Below are 16,468 nucleotides of genomic sequence, written 5' to 3'. Positions count from 1 at the left end.
CAGTACATGGAGAGTCTCCTGTCTCCTAGATGGTAAAATGTGCATATGTAAATGTTGGATCCATTCTGCCAGGATGAGGAAAGCCACCTGGAGGACAAAGCTTTCATTCTGAAGAGGGTAGAACATAAAGAACTGTGGAGACATAACCAGAACTGTGATTTTTAAAAAAATGCTTGTGTTTCCATCATTCCTCTATATCTTTTCACTTATACAAGCCAACCAAACACTTTCATTGTTTAAACTAATCTAATTTGGGTTTTCTGTCAACTTGCTACCAAAAGAAATATCTCAGTGTATACACAGGCAAAGACTATGCCTTTAAACCTTAACAAGCATCTTAGCTTATAATATATTATTAGAGCATAAAGACTAGTCCTTTAAAACATTCTGATTCTCTAGATCTCAAACACCTGGTCATAGAGCTTAACAACCTGATTAGTTCTCCTTTCCCTTTCTCTGGATTATGCTGTCTTGAGTCTTGTTTCTTAACAGATGAATTCCCTTCAACATAAATCTGTTGTTCACCCCATTTGTCTACTGAGTAGCAAATCCTGCTTCCATATGCCACTCTCTAATTCAGACACCATCTCCAGATATTAACTGCCTTTGAGAGACCAGGCTAAAGGCAAGTCTATTCTACAGGTCCATTCTACCTGGCCATACCTTTCCTTTTCTATCTGGTGATTACCACTAAGGTCCCAGGTCCAGTATATCTTTTAACTGACTCACTCACGAAGCCATTATGAGATTCAAATGAAATAGTGTATAGATCTGATTTTATAATGGTTGCTCAGTAAATGTGTATAGGATACATAAGAGATTTTTTAAACTTGAGAAATAAATGTTCCTAAAGGAAAATGAAGTGAAAGATTGGTGAAATTTGATTATTCTATCATTTTTATTATTCAGGGAATATTCATTGTAGAAAAAGTAGAAAATCTAGGTAAGTAAACCACTCTCTCAATTAAAATAATCTAAAATATATCCATCAGAGATATATATATATATATATACTTATATTTCTTCCAGTTTTATTGAGATATAATTGACTTACAGCACTAAGTTTCAGGTGTACAGCATAATGATTTGACTTACATACATCATGAAATGGTTATCACAATAAGTTTAGAACTCTGCTTCCACTCCACTATTGTTGGCAGGCCCTAGGTCCTCACTGATTATTGGCTGATTACTTCAAATCTTCATGATATGGGTGTATCCATTGGCTGCCTAGTGTGTTCAAGACATGACAGCTGACTTCCCACAGACTACTGGTCAGGAAGAGAAAAAGAGAGTGTGCGCCCAGGAAGGAAGCTGCAGTCATTTTTATGACCTAATCTCAAAAATACCATCAATTCTGCCAAGTTTTACCAGTCAGACTCGTAAAATGTGGGAGGGGACTACACAGGGTGTGAATACCAGGATGGGGGAGCTATTTTGGAGGGGCTATTTTGGAGGCTGGCTACCCCATCCATGTACTACTCTGCAACCAGGAGCAGTATCCACTTCCCTAATACCTCATGGGAACACCTCACTGTGTTCCCATGGAGCACTAATTCTAATGGATTATAAGGAGTTTCACAAAAAAGTGGAGTCTGTGACCAGAAGAGTTCAGGCAACAACACAAAACTAATGTGTTTCTTTTTGGATAATAAAACTCTTTTAAAACAAAATATTCTATGGGCCCTGTTTTATATGGAATTCTCTTTGGCAAAAATTAATTGGACACTTGGAGAAAATTTTCACCTTGATCACCCTCTAATCCTAATATGTTATATACTCCTTGATTAGTCAACAAGTGTGTAGTGAAAGTCGCCACTGGAGAAATTCACACCAGAATAGTAGTTCTGAGTCTCTAGCTCATGGGTCAAATTCACTAGTTGATAGGTTTCAGCTGGAGTGTGAGTAAATTCTTGAAGGAAGGTAATTTATGCCTATAGTTTCAAGTCCTAGGCATCACCAATTTTCCAGAAGCTCACAGGATAGAAGGATTGTTTCATGGAAGTAATAATGATATATATTATCCTGCTTTCTATCCCACTTTACAGTTTCACACTGCACTTTTTATAACCATTGTCAAATACAAATGTTTGTAGTTATCAGGACAGAATATATTACCCTGTCATAAAACAAAGAAGAAAAAACTTTTCTTTCAGAATAAAAAATTAATCTCCCTACTCAAAAAGAAGCAGAATATGAAAGATAGTCTTCACTTACAATAAGAAGGATTTAGAAATAACTCATGGTTTCAAATCTTGGGTTGAAATGAACATTTTGAATGTTTTCATTTATCTTGTTCCTTGAACACTCCCACTTCCTGCCCCAGAGCAATTTTAAGGTTTTTGTAATCTTCAGACATTCTTATTTTTGGAAGTCACAGCTCATGCCGCATCAAATATAGTGGAAGCTGTAGTAAGTTGCCCAAACCTCCCTAAAAAATAAAGCACTCACTCCACTAAGATTCTGGGAGTGTTGGACACTGCTGAATCATAGCTAACTAAGCCCCTCTTCCAGTATTGCTCTCAGTTATAGGGAACTTCTCACTCAAGCACATACTCCCTCCTCGAAAGCAGCTTACGTCTTAGAATGTAGGGAAACAAATTCATAGCCCCTTTCCCCAATTTGGGACAACTCTGGTCATCCCAAGTCAAGATTTCCCTATGGGATTAGCCAAGTCTTTGCTGCAACTGCATCACAATTCAACTTCTCCCTCTGTCCAATCTTCTCCCCTCACCACTCACAGGTATGTTCCAATGAGTATGTCTCAGTAAATCTGATTCCTAGTCTCCATCTCCGAATCCTCATTCCCAGGGAATTTGACTTAAGACCACTAGTATTCAGAGTGGGACGAAAAAACAGATTTTAAAATGGGATTTTAGAAGCTAGATTACCTGCTGGTGGAGTACTTATAGTTATTGTCATACTATATTAGTGAAATTGTTAAAACTTTCACTGGTGATTAACTTGGATGGTATAATGTTGGAATGGAATACCCTGATGGTACAATATGCCATACATGTGAAGAAAAACAACTAAAAGCCAAAGGTGATAAATTACCTATTTAAATTACAAACTTAAAGTACAATTCAGAGGCAATATATACAAAGACTCTCACCTCTCATACCTGAAGGGAGCAAACCAGGACCAAGAGCTCCAAAGAGTATTGAACTGCTACCTGGAACGTCTGCTATGCCAAGATCAGAGCTCTGATTGGAATGGAGTAGGATCCTTAGATTTGGAATGGGAATAACTGAGTTTATGAACTGGAAGAACTCAACCTGAATGTTCTGGGCCTGTAAGAGTGGCCCACTCCTCCAAGTTGTAGACAAGTTTCCCCCTACTTGAGAATTATGTAGAGGCTTCTGCCTTGCAAGGCAACACATACCTCCCCCCCCGCCAACCTTTGAATATACCAACACTTCTCCTCTAGACCAGTAATTAGGGTTAAGTAACAACATAACATGGCTGGGAAGAACTGGGCCACATAAGGGAGGAATGAGACACAATGCTGAAGAAATTACTGGATTTAGCCAAAATACAGTGACAGGAGATGGGAGAGTATGTAGAGGATGAGGCCCTAAGAGTGCAAAATGAAAGAGGGTCGGCAGAACTCAAAGCTCTGTAAGGAAGATTGATTGATATGGGATCACTCTTCCATGATGCAAGATTTAATGCTCGATCAAGGACTCTAGAAGACAGTACTAACAGCCTTCTAGGATGGCTCTAGGAAGCTTGAGGAGAGAAATGGCTCATATTAGGTGAAGTAAAAATACTAGAACTCTCATGGAGGATGGTGGCAGGAGATATCAAGTGGCTTAAAGACATGATTATGCCAGAATAGTTATACTACCTAAGGCTGGAAGCCCACCACCCAATTATTTTCTATGGAAAAGCCCAAAAGATGTTCCATTTACCAATATAATAAAGAATGAGTGGGACATCAGCATGGTTGAAAAGATCAGTCATGGCTGTCATCAATAGATCAAAACTGATGACAGGAGAGGCAGTTACAGAATAATGAGGATTCCCGAAGAACATAGGCCAGTCTTGGCAACTCACTATCCGAATCAAAGACATGTAATTATTGTGAAGGTCAAAGTGGCAGCCAGGGGAGGTGAGAGATGTGCACACTTAGGAAGATGGTTAATAGACCATGGTGTTCTCAGGCACAAGATAATTGGATAGCCAAAACTGTGTTGCTTAATTTATACAACCAAATGAATCAAGGATGGATAAATAGGAGGCTGGGAACAACTGTCCTAATAAAAGTCCTAGTTTCCAGATCTGAGCCAGTTCTCAAGACCAGAACCCATTGGCTAAAGGAGAGAAATGAGAGACAAGGTCCCAATGAGAACATCTAAAAATATCCAGGGGCCTGCCACACCAGTGAAGTTTTGAGGGACTCTCTAGTGCAAGACATGCTAAGGCTTCTCTCACAGAAACAAACAAACCAACAAGAAACACTGAGCAGCCCTCTTTGAAGGCAATATATTCTGTCTCATGTACCAAATGATATGCAAGTCTGCCAGCTTTGAGAGGGCCCAGATCATAAAGGTTTCTGTTACTAATTTAGACTCTAGTGAAGGCAGCCTTATCACTTGAGCCATTTGAACAAGCAAACCTTTATGTTCCTAGAAGTATGGCAAGTTCCAATAGGAGAATAACATATAAATCTCTAGATTTACAGAGCAAGTTCTGGTAAAAGGCCATGCAAGTAAACACCATTTGGAAAATAGTCCCTGATGTGTTACTGGGGCCTGGTAGAGATAGAGTATCTATCCGTGGGACAACAAAAAGACATTTAGTGAGAGCTACCCATCATGAACTATATCCTATCAGAACCACAAAGTCATGAGATCAGGCATGTATGTCCACAGCAATTTATTGTTAGACCAAAGAGGTACATCCAGGATGGCATGAACAGGGCCAGAGCTACATGAACAGGTGGTCTGGACTCCAACCCATATATCACTGTAATACTGGTACCTGTCTCTGAGCCAAAACTATGCTCACATAGGGCTTCCTTATATCTGGCTGGATGAAGGAAGAGGGAAAAAGGACAAGTTTCATTCACAGATAGTTTGACTCAACATGTGGTGAGAACCAAAAGTGGATCATTTCACATTTCAGCCTTATTCAGGGCAGCACTAAAAACAGCAGGGAGGAGAAATCCTCCTAGTAGGCAGAACTTCAGGTAGTACAAGTAATCATTCACCATCTGTGATAAGATAAATATTTCTTAGTAAGAATATACATAACCTCAAGGACAATGGCAAATAGTTGGCCAAGAGCCTGGAAGAAAGAATAGATTTGGAAAAAGGCGGTCTAGGGATAGATCTACGGGGCTGGGCACAAAGTGTGATCCTTGGATCACATGTTAATGCCCACCAGAGGACATCTATTATGAAAGAGGCAATAAACAATCAAATAGGCAGTTGACATCAGCCAGTAAGTATAACTTGTTTGCAGCTATAACCTCAACTCAACACTTGGAGAAATCTAACTGACCAGCACGTTACCCTAATTGCCAGACAGAGGAAAGAAACAAAACAAAGCAAAATTATACTTTGGTCTTCACTGTCTTTTTATTCTCAACATCTGAACTATAAATAAAAATATAATTAAAAAGTATAAAGCAGTCAACGAAGCAGAAACTTGTGACCAATAATCAAGAGAAAACACAGTTTATACAGTCTCACAAATGACCCAGACCTATTTATTGGAATTAGCAAAGACTTTAAAATTATAAATGTGATTAAACTTTTATAGATAAAGATAGATACAATGAGAGAGAAAGAAATGGAAACTCTAAACCAAAAGGAAAGTTTATAACTGAAAAATTCAATATCTGAAATTATAATATTAATTGAGTGGGCTCAATAGCATACTGGAAAGTAAAAGAAAAAGAAATTAGTGAACTTGAAGATAAGCCAATAAAAATACCTAAACTAAACTGAAACAGAGAGAAAAAAGGTGGGGATTGGGGGGATTAGTAACTTGTGAATAAATAGCAAGTGTGTAACAGGGTCATAATTGGAGTCTCAGAAAGAAAGGAAAGATAAAATTGGAAGGGAAAAATATACTTTAGAAGTTATTGTTCAATTTTTTTTTAATTTGATGAAAAAATATCAATATACACATCCAAAATTTCAGTAAACCTAAACAGGAAAAGTACAAAGAGAAGCACACCTAGACACGTTTTATATATATATATATATATATATATATATATATAAATTTATTTTATTTATTTTTGGCTGAATTGGGTCTTCATTGCTGCACGTGGGTTTTCTCTAGTTGCTGTGAGTGGGAGCTACTCTGTTGCAGTGCGCAGGCTTCTCATTGCGGTCGTTTATCTTGTTGCGGAGCACAGGCTCTAGGTGCATGGGCTCCAGCAGTTGTGGCTCGTGGGCTCTAGAGTGCAGGCTCAGCAGCTGGGGTACACAGGCTTAGTTGCTCTGCAACATGTGGGATCTTCCCGGACCAGGGCTCAAACCCATGTCCCCTGCCTTGGCAGGCAGATTCTTAACCACTGTGTCACCAGGGAAGCCCCTAGACATGTTTTTGATGAAAACCAAAAATAAAGGGAAAATCTTGAAAGAAGCCAGAGGCAAAGAAAGAAAGAAAAAAAACATATGACGTATAGGGAAACAGAAATACAGGAATGACTGATTTCTCATTAGAAACAATGCAAGTTAAAAAACAATAGAAGGGCACTTTAAAGGGTAGAAACAAAGCAAACCAAAACAAAAAGTCAATCTATAATTTTAATCCAATAAAAATATCCTTCAAATATGAAGTTAAAATAAGGACTCAAACAACAAAAACAACAAAGGTAAAGGTGTCAACAAGTCAAAAGCAAATGAGTCTAAGTCTAGCCATGGTAATCCCTACTTATCATAGACATTTAATTACCTCTGAAAGTGTATAATGCTGGTATAAGAAACAGAGGCCAGATTACTAGGAGAATTTGTTGTGTGGAAGAGTAAGGCCAATACAATGGAGTTCTAACAATAACTTTTTAATGTTTCATGTATGTTTGAGATTCTTTTAATCTCCTTTCTTTAGGTAAATATAATAGTGCCCCCCCACACACACACAAAAATTAAAAATCTTTAGAATAATGTTTATTTATTGAACAACTACTGTGTGTACAGTCTGTGAGCCAGTCTACTTGTTAGGTACTCTAGAAGTATTAAGCAGAACTCTGTAAAGTATATAGAAACCCACTTGCCCTGAGCAAAAAAGAAGATTTTATGAACTAATATAAAAAGGTAGAGATATCTGAAAAGGCAGGGCTAGATCTAGTCTCAGGGACATCCCTATTCTGGGTCCTTTAGGATTTTCCATCTCTTCTCTTTACTTCTTCTACCGATTGGCTTCATCCTTTAATGAAAGAAATTCCACGAGACCCAGCTTATGGTTTCAGGTGGTTCTAGTCTTCCATTCTCTACAGTGTTACAAAGAGAACAGAACTCTTCCCTATTGGAATCATTTTTAGAAAGTAGAAAGTGCTTGTAATGGCCCAGTTTATGTCTTGTGCCATCCCAGTCTTTGGCTCAGACTGGGATCATCAAGGTATGATGATTGGTCCACCTGTCTTGCCAACATGGGGCAAGAAAACTGTGATGGTCAACACAAAACACATGGAGAAAGAAGTGCTTCCCAAGGAAAAGGATGTGCTATTATCAGAAGGGAGGATGCCCACCACCATAGGGAAATGAGACATTGACAAAATGCAGTTCTTGGCCTCAAGACATTCACAATTTAGCAATAAATGCAATAAAAATGAACTCTAATACTGTAATAAGAGTGCTATACCCAAGTTATGTGCAAAGGCCTAATGGACAATGACAAATTTTAGCAATACCAAATATGGTATTTGGTGGAAAAGGATTCCTAAAGTTGTATTTGAGCTGGAACTTGAATAATGAAAGGGAGTTTAGCAAGGTAAGAGAAACAGGGCACTCACAGTGAAGCTGTTGAAATACAGTTTAAAAAAACGTGGAGGGCTTCCCTGGTGGCGCAGTGGTTGAGAGTCCGCCTGCCGATGCAGGGGACGTGGGTTCGTGCCCCGGTCCGGGAAGATCCCACATGCCGCGGAGCGGCTGGGCCCATGAGCCATGGCCGCTGAGCCTGCGCGTCTGGAGCCTGTGCTCCGCAACGGGAGAGGCCACAACAGTGAGAGGCCCGTGTACAGCAGAAAAAAAAAAAAAAACGTGGAAAACAGAACTGTGCATTTGGAGGGCAGTGAGTGTTCCAGCATCATTTAACAAATGGACCAAGAGGATGAGTGGTGGACTGAGGGAGAAGAATCAAAACATAGTTGACATCCAACTATCAAAACATAGTTGACTGTAGAGATCCTTAAATGTCATGGTGATAATTTCAGATACTGTTAGACCAGCCAGATACTCAACTTGTCAACCAGTTATATGTCAAATACATGTTAAACAAAGTATCGTAACATGAATAAATTGGGAGGCCCATGTGGCTGAGAGACTGACAATGGCACCTCCTCTCCTTTATTCCCGTTGAGAGTACAGCCACATGTGGCAGTTTACATGGGTTCCTATCAGTGGACAGTTTTGCCTAGGTTTAGCTAATCTCATTCTCAGAAAAGGCTAAGTGGTCTTGTACTGCTATTCTATTACTATTTTCTGTTTCTGACTAACAATGTACCACAAATTAAGTGGCTTAATATAACACCCATTTATTATCTCAGTTTTCATTGGTCAGGAGTCTGGCAGGGGTCAGCTGGATTCTTTGCTCAGGTCTCATATGTTTGCAATCGAAGTGGTGACTGGAGCTTCCATCCTACCTGAGACTTTCCATCCTCTTCCAAACTCATTCAAGCTGTTGGCAGAATTTATTTCCTTTTGGCTGTAGAAGTCATAATGGCTTCCACCTTTTCCAAGACCAGCAAGAGAAAAACCTCTCTCATGTTTCAAATTTCTTCCTTTTTAAGGGCTTCTGCCTGATTAAGTTGGAGACACCCAGATAGTCTTCCTTTTGATTAACTCAAAATAAACTGATTTGGGACCTGAATCTCATCTTCAAAATCCATTTTGCCATATAACATAACATAATGAAAGGAATGAAATCCATCCTATCATAGCACCACCCACACTAAAGGGGAGGGACTCATACAAGACATGCACACCAGGGAGTGGGAGTTTTGAGAGCCATTGCAGAATTCTGCCTACCCAGGTTTAGTAAACATATCTGCAGAGAAACTGTGGTAGATTGAATAATGCTCCCTTACCCAAGATAGCTATGTCCCAATCCCTGAAACCTGTGAATGTTACCTTATATTACAAAAAGGGACTTTGCAGCTGTGATTAAATTAAGGATCTCAAGATGGGTAGATTATCCAGGCCCTAAATACAATCACATGCATCCTAATAAAAGAGAGGTAGAGGGAAATTTGATAGACACAGAAGAGAAGGCAATGTAACTATGGAGGCAGAAATTGGAGTGATGTGGTCACAGACCAAGTGATCCCTGCAGCCACCAGAAGCCGGAAGAGGCAGCGGAAGGATAGTCCCCTGGAGGATGCCTGCAGAGGGAATGCAGCCCTGCCAACACCTTGTTTTCAGCCCAGTGAAACTAATTGCAAACATCTGGCCTCCATAGCTGTAAGAGAATACATTCTTGTTCTTTTAAGCCACCAAGTTTGTGCTAATATTTACAGCAACCATAGGAAATGAACATAGAAACCATGAATTAAAGGTGAGACTAATCATGTACAAAGAGGCCAACTCCATGAGAAGGGCAGGGTTGTCACTTTTAATACTAGAACCAGCTCTCTGTCAGCAACTTTATGAACAAAACTAATTTCAAGCAGGTCTAGCAAGGTCAGAAAAAAAAATATATATATATATATATACATATATATATGTGTGTGTATCAAGAGGACAATCTGATACCTCGATTATTAATATGGACTTTATCCTAAGTGTATATGGTGGCTTGAATATTAAAATAGAGCCACCATGATCAGCAAAACCTTTTAATCATGATCACAACTTTTTTAAGGTTTATTTTTAGGTTGTATAATGTAAGTAGTATGACAACTTAGTGGTCCATGGATATAATAAATAAATAATTAAATATACATATTTAATTATGAGCTTTAGTTTTCTGTTGTTTTTGGTTTTCTTACTGTTAGGAGTTTGAAGGCCATTTCCATAAAAAAAAAAATGGGAGCTATTAGAGGCTCCAGGTCATGGACTTGTCACAATACAATTTATATTTAAATAAATAACTTTTGGTATTATTGTGGAAAGTAAGGGTTAAAGAGAAGAGACAGAAAACAGGGAGAGGTTAAGAGGTTATTGGAGTAGATTATTCACACTAGGTCATTCAAACTGAATTGTGAATGAAGGTAGCACAGTCCTATCATTAATACAGTTAATAATATAATAATTAACAGCATACAGGATTGACAAGTGTGTGGCAGTCTCAGTGACTTTGTATTACTACTCATAATAATTATTGGGGGTAAATACGCTGTTGATTCCATTTCACAAAATCATTTATTCAACAAATATTATTGCGTATTTACTATGAGCTTAGTAGTTTATTAGGAATTGGGGAGGAAATTAAGATTAAGTTGGGATCAAGGTCCTTTCCCAAGGACACACAACTTCTACTTACTGAGATGTTATCACATTCAGGTCTGTGTGACACCTATTTCTGAAGGGCAGAATGAAGGACAGAAAAAAGAGGAGAGTAAAATATGAAATAATTTAGCACTATCGTAACTGCTTAAAACCAATGATCTAGGGTTTCCCTGGTGGCGCAGTGGTTGAGAGTCCGCCTGCCGATGCAGGGGACACGGGTTCCTGCCCCGGTCCGGGAAGATTCCACATGCCGCGGAGTGGCTGCGCCCGTGAGCCATGGCCGCTGAGCCTGCGCGTCCGGAGCCTGTGCTCCGCAATGGGAGAGGCCACAACAGTGAGAGGCCCGCGTACCGCAAAAAAAAAAAAAAAAAAAAAAAAACAATGATCTACTCATTGCCTGGAGGAGTTAATATGAGGAAAGCAACAGAACCCTGATAAACTCTAAGAGATGCTCACTGGGAGTCCCAAACTCTTCTGAGGCAACAACAACATTTCAAGGTCTTTTTGATGTCCCAGAATTGTAGCTTTGACTTATACTAATAACCCCCCAAAACGAAAAAAAAACAAATTCAGAAATTTTTTGTTCAACTTTTCCCAGCCATAGCTAATTTGATTTCTAACTACATGATTAGAAGTTAACCTGATTAGCTCTGTCTGAAATAAGTAATTCAAACAGCACTTTACTAGAGAAAGTGGAATTTACAGTTGGATTAAACATTCTAAAATAGTGTTATAAATATTCCTAAAGCTGGAAATGATCTTGAATGATCATCTTGTTCATCCTTCTACTTTCATCCTTCTATTTAGATGTATAGGGCAGACCTACATAAAGATGATTCCAATGCTGTATCCTGTTTCTGAAATATTCCAGTACAATTAATTACAACATACTTATTGAAAATTTATGTGCTAGGCACCGTGTTTTGAAAAAGAAAACTAATTCCCTCAGTAATCCTTCCTTATTCTTTAAAAATTTTTAATTATGTTTGACATTAGAAAGAAGCAAACCTGAACTCCCTTCCCCTTTTATTAAGTTATTTTCCTTAAAAACAAACAAACAAACAAAAAAACCACTTTCAGTTGCCCTCCAGTTTCAGTCAAATAATGTTGAGTAAAGCATGATCCAAATTGTAGTCACTATCAAATTAAGACCATTAATTACCTGTGTGCCCTCAACCTAAGCAAAATGTAGAATGTATATAATTACTGGGATAATTCAAGCCAGGAAAAACATTTTGCTGCACTTGCTAGACCTCTCTCTGACATTCTGATTTATCCGTGGGAAATGATGGCCTGGTTTAACCTGAATGCTCTTGAATTTTTCCATCATCAAAAGAAAAATCAGTCCCCAGTGTCTCTATAACACCAAGGCCAGGTTACTTCACCCTGGGATCAAATATCACCTTTCGCTTTAGATGGCTAACAGGTGAAATAATCTTACATCTTTGTGATTTATTTGACTACTTATATTTGCATTAATTGTGTATACAGTGTGTTTCTTATTATTTCATTTCCACTTATTTTACACCAAGGAATGCCAAGGATTGCTGGCAACCACTAGAACATAGGAAGAAACCAGGAAGGATTCTCCCCCAGAGCCTTCAGAGAGAGCATGACCTAGGAGACATCTTGATTTCAGACTTCTGGCCTCCAGAACTGTGAAAAAATTCTCTTACTCTAAGTCACTCAGTTTGCTGCAATTTGTTACAGCAGGCCTAGGAAACTAATACAGTTACTGTGAGGATTAAGTAGGACAATTTCTGTAAAGAATTTATAGCCGTGCCTACAGTAAGCATGCAATAAAAATTAGTTATTATTTTATTTTCATTATCAGTATGAATCCAGATGGAAATTCAAAATGTAAATATGATTAGGGCACATTCCTACTTTAAACTTTTCAGTGGCTTTCTATTGCCCACAGGATAGAATCTAAAACCTTAAGACAGCTCAAAATGCCCTGAACAAAATCTGACCACACGACCGCTTCTGTATACTTCTTTCTCCTTCATTCGTTCTTCTCCAACTATACCGACCTTCTTTGAAACCCTTGTGCTCTCCCATCTCCAAGCATTCTAACATGCTATTCCCTCTGTCTGGAGCATTCTTCCCTTTCCTTTCTCCTCCTTTAGGACTCTGCATAAAGTCCTTTAAGGGAGGCTTTCCTGAGTAGGAGAGATCTCTCTTGAATCCCTTAATACACTGTACTTTCATCTTCTGCTACTTTCATCAAGTCATATATCATCATATCACATTCCTGGCTACCCTGTAAACTCTAAAAGGACTGACCACAACTGTTCTCTTCTTTGTGCTTGTCAGTACCTGGCATATAGTCAGCAGTAATTCAATAAATATATATTACTTAAATAAATGAATAAGATTATTTAATTATAGTGCCATAAATACAATAATAAAGATACAATCATAGCCCATAAAGGGAGAACAGATGGGTAGATTCTCAGGCCACCTAGGACAAACTGCGAGTCATAGAATTTTGTGGATAGGAAGTCTCTGAAGCACATTTATTTTAGCGCCTTCCTGTATTTTATGATCCAGAAGCTGAATGAGGTAAAGCATTTGCCTAAAAAGCTGAATAGCCATCAATGGCAAAACTAGAACCAGTATTCCTTTTCCTCTCCAAAGAGTTCTTCCATAGCATTTTGCTGCTTATACTAAGAGAGATGGATCTGGGACCTTTAAAAAATAAATGAATAAGAGATAATGCAACTGAAGGAATGAATCTGGGGAAAACACTAGACTTGTTTACAGAGGATGGAAATAATAGTGATGAGATGAGAATATGTTCAAGTGACTCCAAGACTGCCAAATAGGGTGATTCAAAACTGATAGGAAGTAACTCAAATTCCTTAAGTGCAGTCAGAGGATGTGTAACTAAGGGAGGATAAATTAAATTCCTGAAGTGCAACAAGTGTGGGATCCGGGAAGGAAGAGAAGAGAAATTCCCTAAACTGAGATATAGCGCAGAAGGAGCAGAGAATTTATGAAACACCTGTTATCTAATAGTATCCTTCCAAGCCCAAATCCTGCCTGCCTATCTGCCCCTAATAGCTCTTGCCAACTGTCTATCTCCCTGGATGTCATCGGATTGATAAGACAACAGGAAGTAGGAACTAACAGTGTGGTTTAACACAGATAACAGAGCAGCACTGTGTGTACCAGGGCATGGAGGAAGTGTCTTTAGTCAGATTCCTTTACACCCTAAATCCACAAATTCCAGTGTTATCTCTTCCTCTATCCTGGAATTCTGCCTATTTTTCCTATACTTTTCTCTGAGTAAAAGCCCAGTCTTCCTATTCACTCTACTTATACTTCTGGGTAGATAGACTTATATCTACTCAATCAACCAATCTGGAAAACTCGTAGTTACTTGACCCTCCTCTGCCAATATCTAATCAGTTATTAAATCCCAACCAAATTCTTAACATGGACAAGAAGACTTTTTATAGCTTGGTCTCAGCCTACTTTTACAACACTTTCTCCAAATATTTATCCTCATATACCCTATACTCTGGCCACACTGTCCTCTGAAATCTTTACATACAGTTAAGTCCCCTACATACAAACCTTCAAGTTGCAAAATTTCAAAGATGCGAACATGCGTTCTCATGTCCAATCACATAAGTTAGTTCACGTGTCTGTCATATATTGTCACATGCGTGCATCCTCCACGAGTGGTTGTGCTTTTGTGTACTTTACTGTACAGTACTGTATAGAGTATAGTATCTTTATTTCAAGCCCAGGATGTCCAGAAACAAGCGTAAAAGCAGCGGTGATGTAGGTGGTACACCAAGTGATAACGATGGAAACAAAAGTGAAAATAATTGAGATAGTGGAGCGAGGTGAAAAAACAATAAACATCACTCACTCTTATAACATGAATCATTCAACCATCAGTACAATTCTAAAGAACAAGGACAAGATCATGGAACATGTGAAGTCTGCTGTGCCGATGATGTCAATGATAATATCGAAGAAGCGTGGAAAAGTGATGGAGGAGATAGAGAAGCTTCTCAGTGTGCGGATGCAGGATCAACATCAGCGCTGAGTCCTGCTCAGCTCAATGCTGATTCAAGAGAAAGCTTAAAGCCTTTATGAAGACTTGAAGAGGAAATGCGGCGAAGAATCAGAGGGCACATCTTTTAATGCCAGCCATGGCTGGTTTCATCAGTTCAAGGCTAGAGCCAACCGTCACAATGTAAAAGTAAGCGGTGAGGCAGCAAGTGCAGATACAGTAGCTGCCCGGCAATTTCCTGAAATGCTCTGAGAATTTTTTCCCCCCCAATAGGACCAACCTGTACTTTTTTATTTTTATTTTTTAAAAGACAAACTATTAAAAGTAAAATGACTGAAATCACATGAGATCAAGATACAAAGAAATTCAATGTAGAGAAAAAGACTTTGCTGGGAAACAGTCAATGGGAAACACAGGAAACATTTCATAGACGCACAAAAAGCTCACGTTGTAAACAGGATTAAACTGCTGTAGGTTCCTCATCACATCAGGGTTTCATTTTGCTCAGCCTGAGATCTCACTCGATTTCAAACTGCCTGTGATCCACTCGGTCTAGAAAAGCTTTCCGTTCAGTGAACCCCTCCTTCCCTTGATTGTGGATGGCTAGTTCTTCTCCAATGCCCTCTTCCTCCTTGAAGCTCTCCCAGTCCAGCTCGGCCTTCTCTAGGGTGCTCATCTTCTGCTTCTTGGCTCCTATTTTCCCCAAAAGGCTGCTCATATCCCTTGACCTTTTTAACCCTGACCCGGCAGGAAGTGACGGTAGAGCTGAAGGGACATTATTAGCCTGGGGATTTTTCTTTCGCATTTTGCTTGAAGAAGGATTTGGCTTCTTTAGATGTAGCATCCACTTCCTTAGTCACCCTGACTTCACCAGCAAAATCAAACACCTTGGTGATTTTAACTTTTTCTGTTTCTTTAGGTTTCTCTAGCTCTTCTGCTTTGACCAACAATTTACTTGAACTTGTCTCTTCAGCCTCCTCTCCTCTTTTAACTTGTGTACACGGAGGCACTTTTGATTTTAGTCCTACGTCATTGAGGAAGCTGGCCCATAGTTCATCTTCCTTCTTTTTCCTCGTATCCTCTGACTCAATGCCTTTTTCTTGCTCTGCAGCTACATCTTCCTCCTCACTACTTCTTCCTCCAGATTCCTCACTGGCATCCTTCTCGTCCTTTTCTAATGAGAGGCCACCTTGTTTTCTCTTCCTGGCCAGAATGCTCTGAGCCTTTCTTTTTCTCCCTTTGGTTTTCTGTGTCTTCTCTTCACCATCCACTTCATCTTCCTTCACTAATTCATTTACATCATCTTCACTATACTCTCCACCCGATGACACGTAGTCCTCGTCCTCCTCCGAGGTGGAGAAATCTTCAGAGTCGAATTCCTCCATGTCGCTAAGGCGTGGGGCGGACAGAGCCGCAGCAGCTACCCCCAAAGGCAAAGCTCTAGGGAGAAACCATAGACAGGGATGCGGCAGGGTCGGCGGCAGCTGGGGCAGCCCACGCAGCGTGCTCTGAGAAATTATTGATGAAGGCGCATATTTACCCGAGCAGATTTTTAATGTAGATGAGGCAGGATTGTACTGGAAGAGGATGTCAGACCAAAGTTACATCAGTAAGGAGGAAAAGTTGATGCCAGGCTATAAAGCAGCAAAGGATAGGCTAACTGTTGTTTGGTGGCAATGTTTCCGGTGATATGAAGCTGAAGCCGCATCTTAGATTATCATTCAGAGAACCCAAGCCCTTCAAAACATAGCCAAGGGCTCTCTCCCAGTTGTGTGGAAGAGTAACCCCAACGTCTGGGTTACACAGACCGTTT

At 39.4% G+C, this 16,468-nt stretch overlaps 1 pseudogene; it reads right to left on the bottom strand.

Annotated features, from left to right (window-relative positions):
- Nucleotides 1-15,021: 15,021 nt before the first annotated feature.
- Nucleotides 15,022-16,102, bottom strand: LOC137224473 (craniofacial development protein 1 pseudogene; annotated as a pseudogene).
- Between the last annotated feature and the right edge of the window lie 366 nt (nt 16,103-16,468).

The sequence above is a fragment of the Pseudorca crassidens genome, chromosome 5, assembly GCF_039906515.1.
Source record: "Pseudorca crassidens isolate mPseCra1 chromosome 5, mPseCra1.hap1, whole genome shotgun sequence".
Lineage (NCBI taxonomy): Eukaryota > Metazoa > Chordata > Mammalia > Artiodactyla > Delphinidae > Pseudorca > Pseudorca crassidens.
Note: the sequence above shows the minus strand (reverse complement) of the source record. Positions and strands in the feature narration are given on the sequence as shown.